The 12,402-nt window shown below is 32.1% G+C and overlaps 1 protein-coding gene across 3 annotated transcripts in view; it reads left to right on the forward strand.

Moving 5' to 3' along the window:
* Nucleotides 1-7,370: 7,370 nt before the first annotated feature.
* The window catches only part of LOC129938349 (uncharacterized), a 281,645-nt gene continuing 276,613 nt past the window's right edge, over nt 7,371-12,402 (forward strand). For 2 of the 3 annotated variants that reach the window (XM_056045839.1, XM_056045843.1), the window contains exon 1: nt 7,371-7,843. The gene's annotated coding sequence lies outside the window, so the exon portion shown is untranslated. The remainder of the gene's footprint in view (nt 7,844-12,402) is intronic. The other variant, XM_056045844.1, reaches the window with a different exon arrangement.

A 12,402-nucleotide genomic window follows, 5' to 3' on the forward strand; every position in this document is an offset into this window, starting at 1 on the left:
ATTTCTATACTAAGAGGAAGTTCTTCCTTCTTTTTAAAGAGACAATATCAAGAAGCATGTGTTTTAAAAAAGATGCTGATACTTTTCCAGAGGCAAGTTGTTGTTGTAGATTCTAACGTACCATGAGTATCTTCGTTAGAACTTGTCTATTGCCATAAAATGTGAAGCCCTCTGTTTGAGTGGATTTTCTTGTTGACTGAATGAAGATGACAAATGGCCTTACAACAACTGTTTAAAGAAACAAGAAACAACAATACAAAAAAAGTTGTTAAACATAAATCAAACATAATAGAAATGCATTTCAGTTAAAACGGGCCTAAAACTTTGAAATTGGTACAAAAAGAGACAAAAATTTACAAACAAAAAAAGGTGCGAACGAAACGTGGAACCTTTGTGTGACGATTTTTTTTATTTTGAGGTGACGGTTTTCTTCTTATTGTATTTTGAAATGCATCCATCCATGATCTATCACTTTGGAGAAAGAAGAGAGACGACTTAAAACTTTAAGAAGATCAAAAACCCTCCAGATATATGTAGATACTCGTACCTCGTACTTTATCCTCAACGACAACGACGGTACGGTAAGGTATTTCAACTTTCCAGTAAAACGCGCAGCCGCAAAAGTTTTTTTCTTCTCATTTTTTGTTTTGGTTTTTCTTCGATTTTTTTTGTTTTAATTTTTTATTGATGAGAAAAAAGATATGAAGATACTTCAAGACGCAAACCGCAGATAATGCCAAACAGTAGTAACGAAGTAGTCTTCACATAATACTTGTTAGAGGTGTTGGAGTTTTAGGTTTTTTGTTATCTTCTTGTGCTTTTTCATTTGATTCTGACTCAATACCAATAAAGTTGAAGGTTTGTTTAATAGTATTTGGTAAGAAATATGTGTTGCCAATGTATGAAAAAAGTACTTAGTATCACACCAAGCACTTTAATTCATGCAATTAAAAAAGAAAATAGAGTTTGAAGCGAAATGAAGGTGTTTCAAATTTTTCATTTTTATTGTGTTCTGTTGAGAAAATTGTTATACATTTTATAAACAAAATTGTAAAAAAAATAGGCTGGGATGCGACCCACACTGATAACTTCAAATCCCGTCTGTCGATTTGTCTTGCTGAAAAGTTTGTAGTTTTTCGTGTTGGGTGAAAATAGTTGTCAGTTGAGTTATTCTTAAAAAAATTAAAATTAACAAAAATATTTTCATATAAAGAAATAGTTTGGTTTGAAAATCTATATTTGTTAAATAGATTTTTAGTCGAAAACAAATTTTTACCAATTTTAGTAGTATTTCTTAAATTTTTACAAATTAGTTGAATGATAATAATTTGACAGATATCTAGAACCAAACATTAATTTTTACCAAATTTGGACACTATTTCTTAAAGATTTTATTTGTTTTAATGAAAAAACGGACCTTTGCATTTTTATATCAAAAATTGAGAATATCGAAAACAATATTTTTTGTGCAATAAAAAAAGTTTGAAGACAATACTTTTGATTTTTGAAAAGCTATTTGAGTAGAAAGTAAATTTTTACCAAGTTTTAGCATTGTTTTTTGTTTAGGTTTTTATTTTTTGTAAAAAAAACTGTCAATTAGATTATTTTTTCTGAACGTCGACAACAATATTTAAAAAAAAAAATAAACGTCGTGTAAAGCCAATATCTCAAAGTTTTGCAAAGATATTTGAGTCGAAAATCAAAATCAATCAGAAAGATTTTTTTCAAAATGTTACCGAATGTTAAAAACAATATTTCTTATAAGATAAAATAAGTTTGAAGCCATAATCTCAAGTTTTTGAAAAGATATTTGTGTCGAAATTCAGTTTTTACCAATTTTGAATAATTTTTGTTCAGGTTTTTATTAAAAAAAAAACTGTCAATTTGATTAAAAACGTTATTTTTCGTTGGACAAAATTGTTTTGGAGATGAATTCATTTTTTATAAGTAAAATTTTCGAGATGAAACGTTTTTTTTCAGTTTTTTTGATTTATTAAAAAATCGTTAATTGGATTTTTTTTTCAAAAAATATAAATGTTTGGAATCACGTTACAATATAATGGTTATTGGTTCGGGACTTATTTAGGGTTAACCAAAATGTTCACCTTTTTAAAACTGCTATGGTAAAGAAAACCCACGCAATTTTCTTGAGAGCCCTTTCTGCATTATTATCTGTATAATCTGTACGTATGTGTCACGAACGTACACATGCAGGCACAGAATGTAATTTTTATCGGAGTCGATAGCAGCCATATTGTGGAAGCATTTGACATCTGTCATATTTCCTGTCATTTGATTCATTCCTTCTTTTGACAAATCACAATGGATGGATATTAATAGTGTTCAATCTACCTTATTGTTAGTGCTTTACGTGTAAAAGGAACAGCTTGAGAATTTCTGGTATATCTGGGTATCTGACACAACAGCTGATCCAACATATGGTTGAATTTGAAGGAGTAAAAAAATTGATTTCAAATTTGTATGTTTTTTTGGTAAAAATTCAGTAAATTATTGAAATTGTGCATAGAAAACTTTATTTCACAATATTTGTATCTACTTTTTGTAAACTGCTGAAAGATGTTTTAACTTTCTGCTAGCTTGACTTCAATTTGAGTTTCTAACTTATTAAATAAAGTATCTAGAAATTCAAGTTTCCAGGATAATATATCCACAAGAAATTGAACGCAGGAATTATGAACGATACCAATCCATATAAGATCCAATAGCGTCCAAAGCATCATCGGTGCTATGCCATGTAGAAGTGATGTAAAGTGGCGGTAGCGATTTTATCACATTAGGCATATTTTTGTTGTACTTTAGCTGTTCTTAAAGCAAAAAAGACCCATATTATTGCTCAGCCTGATTCATAGGTAATACAATCGTTGACATTTCAAATGAAAAGGTAAGTCGTCCATAGTCTTTTCAAACCAATGCATAACTTCGAAGATGTCTTTTAACCACTTTTTAAAATTTAAGCTAAACATAGGAGTCAATTAATCACAATCAAGAATAGTGTGTTTATATAAGAGTTTTCTGAAAACCATTTTCCTGTGGAAAAAAGAACTTGAAAATCGAAAAAAACATTTAGTTCTTTTTTTGGAACTGTTTCAAATTCATTTTGTATTGCTTCTTCAAAAGGTGTATTTTATGACCCTTTTAAGTTTCGAAGTACAAATAACTTTATGGAGTGAAGGTTTTTTTCGCCAGCTGGCAGATAAAGTTCCGAATTGGAAAATCACTTTCCAGAACTTACATATATATATTTCTCGAAATTTCAAAATCCTATAAACCTTAATGTTTTAGAGACGTAAGAATAGCTTTAGCGTCGCCACCTGGATCGCGATCTTACTCTACTGCACTGTCACTCGGGTTGACCTATCCATCTAGGCCGTTTGACTTTAATTCTGTTAACTAGGTCAGTGTCGCTGTACAGCCCTTCGTTATATATTCTCCTCCATTAAAAATCCCCCGAAGAATTTTTCTCTCGAAGCATCCTAAGACGCTCTCATCTTACTTTGACAGGGTCCAGTCCTCAGTCCAGGCCATAAATGAGAACTGGGATGATGAGAGTCTTATAAATGTTGATTTAAGATGCTCGAGAGAGGACTTTACTACTCAATTGCCTTCTAAGTCCAAAGAAACAGGGATTTGCAAGAGTTATTCTTCGTTTGATTTCAGCGCTGGTGTCGTTGTCTGTGTTTATAGCGGTGCCTAGCTAGACAAAGTCCTCAACTACCTCAAAGTTATAGCTGTCCATGCTGACGTTTTGTCCAAGACGTCGTTATTCAATGTCGTTTTTTGATGACAGTTAGATCAAGTTGGTCTTGCCCTCATTGACCACTAAACCAACCTTCTTCGATTCTGTCGCTCAAAAACGCTCCACTGACACCACGCTTTTTCCAGTTATGTCAATATCATCTGCATATCCGAGTATTTGGATGGAACTTTGGAAGATTGTGCCTCTACGGTTGAGTTTTGCACAATTCTTTCCAGAACGATATTGAAGAAGTCGCATGACAGTGCATCGCCTTGTCTGTAAAACCTTTTTTGACATAAAATGCATTGGTGAGATCTTTTCAAAATATTACTACTTCAGATTTAAATAAGATGTAGGTCCTACTTATTGCAGTATGTTCTATAAAGCTAGCAATAACTTGTTGTTAATTAGAATAATTTTCTGATAAAAGAAGATTTTCATCTTTGCCGTCAGCCTGGTAAGCAATTATTCAAAGTTTAATATCAAGTAAAGGTGAATATAATTTAACTTAAATATCAAATATATTCAGTTATCAATAGGATTCAATACTTAAAAATGGTTTTTAAGAAGTTAAAATCTTCCAGACACAAAACAAGTTTATCTTTATGTTCGTGAATATTGGGCAAGAGCTAAAGAAGTGAAAACATCCCTCTTTTGATTTTAAATTGCATAACGAACAACACAAGTTGAAGCTTAAAATATAAGATCTACCATTTAAATTAAAAAGTTCGAATCTTACCCTGCAATTAAATTAAATTTCCTTGTTGCTATAAGCCCATTTAAATCACTTCTGACTTATACATGTGAATCGTAGCAAAGCGTTAATTTTACAACTGCCTAAGACATCTTATAGTTGGTTAAAAAGTTTACTCTGTTTAAAACAACAACTATCCATGACACGTTCCACAGGCCAGATTTGAGATTTATACTTCAATCTAGAGTCGCATTTAGTCGTAACACCTAAATATTTAATTTCTTTGCATATTTCCCAGAGATTCACATTGAGGTACCAACTATTTCCACTCTAGCTGCGTGAGAAAATTATTATTTTTGATTTTTCAAAAATTAATAAGCCCTATTACGAGATCCATTCGTAGGAATTCAAAAAGGCGTTGTCATATTAGCCGCTCTCATTCTCATTTTCGAAATCAACTGTTTTATGTCAAACATTGTTATTCATAAAAATGATTGAAATACATTTTCGAGTTCTTTTTATACGGTGAACAAATTAAATATTAAGTGTTTTGAAATGGATTCAATCGCTTTCTCAATGAGTACTGGTCAAACAGTGTTCTGCAGACCAAGAGCAATTTTAAAATTCCGAGGCATTTGAAAACTTCGAGTTACTTGTAATCTATTTTACTTAGATCACTTAACGTAGGTACGTGGGTTTTTATTTAAGTTTTGTTTATGTTTTGGTAAATTAAAAATGTACAGATTTTAAAGAAATTTCTGACTCAATAAACCAATATTCCACTACGTATAACATGAGCTGGAATGTGAGTTTGATCTGGGGGAGTTTTCGTGTTCAATAAGTTCGATTTTTAGCAGGAGGTGGATACTAATTTTTACCTACATATTTTTCTCAACACTCAAAATTGTGTTGAATGTATTGTAAAACAGACTCTGTCCTGTGTGGATACAAATCCAGATGAGCAAATTATTGCGAAAAGAAACTTTTATACCTATTTAGAGCGAGTTTTCTGGGACTTCACAACCAAATGAAAACGTGTTTTGTATTCCTGCTATAGAGGTTTGCTGTTCTGTCAGTTGAACACTACAATATGGTGTTTCTTGAACTCGCCACCACCAAATGCATTCTGTTCTATTTTGTTTTTAACTAACTTGCGTTTTATGTGTGCTTTTCAATTCAACTAAGTCTGGAATATCCAAAAAAAAAATTAAATGATTCAATCGCTTTTTTTCAACTTATACCATTCTCAAAACAGATGCTTTTTTATGACGAGGTCCAAAAAGGTTCAACTCTGCTTTTACGTACTCCCATAAAATGTTTACCTTTTTTTCCAATTTTGTATAGCCTTGGGCTGTATCAGGTTGTTCACTTAAAAGTTCAAAAAGTCTTTCACAGTGGCTTTTATTTGTTGTTTTAGTAAACAAAGGGTTTTGAATTAAATTAAAGAATTCAGAAAAAAATTTGAAAACAATACCGTTTTTTACGAAAAGAATAAGTTGTCGTAAAAAAGGACGTCATATTTCCGATTTATTCGGAATTCGTGATACCAAACTCCCCGAATTTTAAAATTCGGGCTTAATTATTAATCCACATCTGTCACAGTTTTAGGTTTTCCGAAGATCCGGAGATCAAAACATTAACAGTGGAATACGAAATTCTTCATCTGTCACAGTTGTAGGTTTTCCAAAGATCTGGCGATCAAAACATTTACAGTAGAATGAGAAATTCTTCAATATCATTTATGAATAAGGCAAAAACCAAGGCACTTAGTGGACTAATTTCTTTTAATCCAGAACATATCTCAAACCAGTCTGAAAATACCTACAACTACCAGACTGCGTGATGCTTTAGTTTCCCTATACATTTCTCTTATTATTTTTATAAACCTCGTTAAAAGTCCCAACTGTAAAAGTTTTTAAATTAACGCATTTCTGTTAACTACGTTAAAAGCCGCTTTTAAGTCCATTAAGAATAAATAAGCTTTCTTTTTCCTTGCTTAAAAAACTTTGACAATTGATGAAAGTGTGAAGATGGTCAATTGTTGAAGAGCTTTTTCTGATAGCGACTTGGGAATTATGTTAAAAGTCTCTTCACAAGTGCACCGTGGGACATTTAATAATCACCTACCTTCTCAACTTTAACAATTGATGAAAGTGTAAAGATGTGGTCAATTGTTGAAAAGCTTTTTCTGAAAGCGGCTTGAAAATAATGTTTAAGGTCAAGTGCACCGTGGGACATTTAATAATCACCTACCTTCTCAAAAATTTACACAGCCATAAAATTTTCTTGCAAAACTTCAAACTATGACTGCTTCACCATTTTGGTAGTGAATTTTTGCAATTTGAAATTTTTGAAGCTCGTATCGTTCCATTTCCAGCAATGGCGTAGATTTTACTTGTTAAATGCCAAAAGTAACAGCTTCCCAAATAGCGGGCTATTCAAAATGGAACCTTTTTACTCAAAAAACCTTTTACCTCCATTAGACCATGCATTGTCAAGAGTAAATCAATGAATTGTTTATTCATCCCATTTCGTTATTACCCCAATTTTTTTTTTATTTTTAAAATTATAATAAAAAGTGGCAACACTCTTCCATACTACCAATTTCCCAGTTTAAAAACCAGATACATTTAAAAACAAAGTCAGTAAAATACATTTTTGTTTCTTATACCTCACATTTTATAATCTTTATTGTATAAGTGTTTACTTCGATCTTCGACTGTGTTTGTGTGTACCTATAAATGTGAAAAAAAGTATCTTTGTGTTTTGTGTGAAACCTTTTTCTTGTACAGTTTTTTTTATGTTTGTTGTTGTTGTATGTATATGTTCAGTTTTTATTCAAGCTGGGGTTAGATACATTAAGATCGTTACAGAAGTAAACAGTTCGAATCGAGCGGTTTTCAAATGCGCAGGTAGAACTACGGTAGAAATTTCAAATCGGCGCGCATGTGTGCTAAAAAAATAAAAATATAAAACAAAAAAAGTATTTTTTTTTGTTTATTGCAAATTCTTGCCTTTAGTTTATGAGAGTTTTAAACTTTAAAACAAAAAGGTCTAATATAAATATTGAATAAAAGTGCTATCAATATATCCATCAAGTGATCTTAAAGATCTTTCTAAGTGTTAAATGGGCTTTGGCCCAACAAATTAAGTGTACAAATCAGTGCTAGTTTATTGCAAAATTATTGCTAAAATCATCAAAAAATTGAGTGTGCTTTAAGTGAATTATAAAGAAAGAAAGAATCCATCGGATATCGTCCATCGTCATCACTTTGCCACGATCATCGAATCCCATCACATCCAGGAGCGTTCAGAAAATTGGATTAAATTGATATTGAGAAACGACTCTACAATCGATCCCACAGTTTTCCAATCGGAAAAACAAGAAAAAGGTGAGTTGCAATATTTTATTGTTACCTGTTTTCTGCGGTCGGTCGTCTAGAAGACCACCTCTAGTCTTTGTGTTCCATCAGTTTTTCTTGGAAGATGCCTATGAAATAGATAATGTTTGGTTGATTCATTCAATTCAACGTTTACCATGGTGATATGTCTGTTGTCTGTTTTCGAATTCGAATTGTTGATGTATCTCAGCTTGAGGCTACCTGTTTAATGTTTCACGAAGTCGTATCTGAAAAACACCCCGCAGCTTAAAGATACTCGCTTACATTACGTTTGGGTATAATACGTGTTCCATATGACTCTCTAAGTTGAGTCTGGCTCTGAACTGTGAGTACCTGGATTGTGAATGTGACTGCTGGGGTTCCTATAATTGTGCCGCTTCGGATTTGATCAATATTGAATTGAACAAGATTCGTGTATATCCAAAAGATACTTAGTCTGGTCAGATACTTTTGTCGTGTCTTGTTACAAATTTCTTTATTTCTTTTTCTGTTTTTTGCTTTTCTTTATTTGAAATATTTGGTATTAAAATTTTTGAGTGTCGCGTGTTTATTCAACTGGTTTTTGGTATTTTTTGTTTGTAGTTTCTTTTCTGCTCTATTTTGAAGAAAATCGTGACTTTGTCTTAATTTGATTTCAATTTCATGGTTGTCATTTCTTTGGAATTAAAAATAATTACAAAAAAAAGTGCCGAAATATTTTTTATCAGACGTGGTGTTGTTCGTTAAACACTTTTTGTTTTCTATTTACAGAACACACGATATGTTATGTACTTAGGTTGAAAAACATTTCAAATCAAGGTCTTTTTTACATGTGTTACCAACTATTACTATCAACTATTTAAAAAGTAAGCTTTTAGGTAGGTAGGTATGGGCTCTGCTTTTCAAGACCCTATTGCATGCGTCATGATGTCGCATGTTTGAAGGTAATTGAGTGGTTTAGATTTTAGAATATCAGTCTTAGAAGACAAGTTCATGGTTAAAGTAAACCGGGTTTATGACAATCATAGAGACTGAGTCTATTTGCATACAAATTAGTTAGCTTAGGTTGCAGAATTAATTTTAATTGAAATATAGAAGCTTTGAAAGTTAGAAAAGTATTTAGCTGAGGAAAAAAAGATTCGAATCATTAATAAAGCAATAGTCAGAAGCTTTGGTTCGAAGCTTTTTGATAGAAAAAAGAATAAAACAATTTTCATTTATGCTTTCAATTACTATTTAAGATCAAATGAAAAAAGTATAGAAATGGAAAATAAAATTGTGTAACTTAAACAAAAGGAAATACAAATAAAAATCCTAGTAGTATTTACTATGGCTTTGGTCTAGAAAAAGTGGTTAACATGAATTAAAAATGGTTTCGATTTTAATGAATGGAATTGTTTATGTTTAAAACTATTTAAAATCTTTTGATACATGGTCGTTACACCATTACATACTTATGGTAAAGAATCTTATCCTCACATTTTATAATCTTGCACCACGAATTGGTGAACTTGAAATCTGTCTTTGATGTGAAACCGTGTAAGATATAATACGTTTTTGCCACTTGAGTCGATGGTCTTTCTTTTAAGTTCACTGTATACATTTGTCAATTTGTTACTATCAAAGAACTATGATGGGTGCTCCATTAATTGCAGTAATTCCATACTTCTAGTTGTTATCTTACTGCATGAACTTCTATCTAAAAGAGCGTATCCATTTGAGAGTTCTTGCGCTAGCAAACTTTTGAGATTTGAAAAATTTGAAAACAAATTTGAAGTCGTCTAAAATTTCTTAAAAACTAATACTTTATGCTCTGAACTTAAATTAAAACTCAAAGATTTTAAACACCAGTTCAAAGTTAAATAAGAACGGTCAAACCGAACTAAAACGTTTTTAGCAACAGAAGCAAAATGGATCGATACAAATATTTCTTTTAAAATGTATCGTCAGTCTGGTGGACATGGACGTCCTTTACTTAATTTCGAAAACGGAAGCCTTAGAAGCACAGTCTCTACTAGTGAGCTTGTTCTTGCAGCCCAAATGAGCTTACGAGACACGGGTAAGAACCAGGAAGCTGATTTTATAAAAGCTGTTACATCTTCAGCAATCTAATGATTTCTTTTCGTAATGCATTATTAATGATAATGGAAGCAAAATTATCACGTTATCAGTACAACGTTATTAGAAGCTATGCAAAAAATGTATTTTCATCATCAAAGAAATTGAGAAAGAAAAAAAGAATTGTTATCCACTAATGAATAATCAAGCAAATGTACTGCAATCCATCAGCTCAGAAAAAAATGAATTCTTCCTCATATCAAAGTGGGGTTTTGATGGTAGTTCGGGACAAAGCCAATACCATCAAATATTTTTGGAAAGTCATGTTGCAACCGATAAATTCGTGTTTATAAAAGGTCTCGTTCCTTTGCAATTAATTGCACAGGTAGACAAAAAAGGTATTTGGAAAAATCCTTGTCTTTCGTCAGAGCGTTTTTGTCGTCCTTTGACAATAGTTTTCGAAAAAGAATCTGACGATCTTGTTAGAAGAGAAAAATAAGTAACAGAATCTCAAATTCTAAATCTTCATAGCTCGAATATCAGGATTAAAAATATTGATTACACCGTACATCATCAAACGATGTTATCAATAAAAGATGACAAAATTTGCAATAGTTTGACTGACATCATATCATGGATGAGGTGCTACTTATGCCATGCAACTTCGAAGGATTTCAATAACATCGAAAAAATGATTCAATTATTAATAAACGAGGAAAATTTATCATTTGGATTGTCAACTTTGCACGCGTGGATTCGTTTATTTGAATGCCTTCTGCACATGCAACGTGCTTCCGATTAAAGAATGGCGAACCAACGAAAAAAACGAATTAATAGTAAAACAGAATAATTCAAAGAGAATTTAAAGAGAGAAAAGGCTTAATAGTCGATAAATCTAAGACTGGTTACATCAGCACAAATACAGGCAATGTGTTAAGAAGGTTTTTCGAAAATAGCTGCGTATCGGCTTTGATAACGGACATCGATGAAGCTTTAATTGTAAAGTTTTATATCATTTCACAATGTTTGTGAAGTGGTTTTAGGATCAGCCCACACAAATTTCAACCGTTTTGTAAGGAAACTGAAAGTTATTTTGTATCATTATACCTTTGATATTACATGAGCACTACAGTCCATAAGTAGTACCCGTGGCATGATAGTTAGTGCGTTGGACTGTCATACCAGAAGTCTTGGGTTCCATCCCTGCCTATGCCATCTAAAGTCTTTTCACGGGTACTGCCTCTTGCGAGGAATTGACAAATTCTCCAAGAGTAACTCTTGTCATGAAAAAGTGCTTTCTCAAATTAGCCGTTTGGATTCGGCATATAAACAGTAGATCCCCTTAATTCCTGACAGCATTACTCGCTCACTGGAATGGTTGAGAGTTGTAAGTCACTAGGCCCTGGTTTTTCAATGACTGTTGCGCTACCCAATTCATTCACAGTCCATAAAATTTTAATTCACGGCCATCATATTGCCACCAACTATTTACTTCCTATTGGTCAACTTAGCAAAGAAGCGAAAAAACACCCCCTCAACTAAACGAAGTGAGCTAGACCACTCCTCCAAAACAATTTTACTTTCAGGGTTTATAGAACAACAATTTTGCAATATATTTTCCAAACTTTTTTGAAAATTCTCACTTTTCGTGTTCTTTATCTTTATCTTTAAGTGAGAAAAAGTAGATTTAAAACTAATTATCGGTTCAAATTGGTTTTAACTAGCTAGATATTGCAATGACAGGGAAAAGCATGGTGTGGTAAATAAATCCACATTCATGTAGTACGGCTAAAGAACGAATCCCCGGACTACATATGTTTTCAAAACTGTTTAAGAGTCTTGAGTTAGTTACTGGAACATAAGCCGAAAAGTATGAGCTATTCTAATGCTTCGAATTTAGAAAACATCCAGAAAGGAAAAACAACTTCTTCAAGCGGTTCAGGACATCCAAACATCTGTCTTCATTTTTACCAACATAGTAAAAGCGATCGTTCCACAAGGTATTGTTGATAGACATACCGTGAACTGAGTGTTTGATGCATTAAATTCTATACTATTCAATAACCTCATCAGGGTTAGCAGGGTTGTGAATCTAAAAACAAATATGAAACGTTGCCGTTGAGCATACTGTTGTCAGTAAAGAAAGTGATTTTTTTTAGCAAAAATCCAAATTTGTGAACAACACTCTTCCATTAATCAGTTTGTTAAACGACGCCACCGTTAATAAAATCCTCAGTCTTCAAACTTTCAATCAATGTTCAAGTTCTCTAAATCAAGTTTTCTAAATTCAATTTCCTAAAATTTAGAGAGCATAAAACGATGAATGTTGAGCATAATAGTTAAACAAATTATCTTTAATATTATTGTCAAAACTTAACTCACATAAACTTCTTTACTTTCATTGTTAAAAATGTAACCGAGCAAAAGAAACATTGTTTAAAATGAATTTCCCCATTGAATCAAAAGATCAAAAATTAACAAATTAATCACATCCATGCAAATTGCAGGTGTAT

The sequence above is a fragment of the Eupeodes corollae genome, chromosome 1, assembly GCF_945859685.1.
Source record: "Eupeodes corollae chromosome 1, idEupCoro1.1, whole genome shotgun sequence".
Lineage (NCBI taxonomy): Eukaryota > Metazoa > Arthropoda > Insecta > Diptera > Syrphidae > Eupeodes > Eupeodes corollae.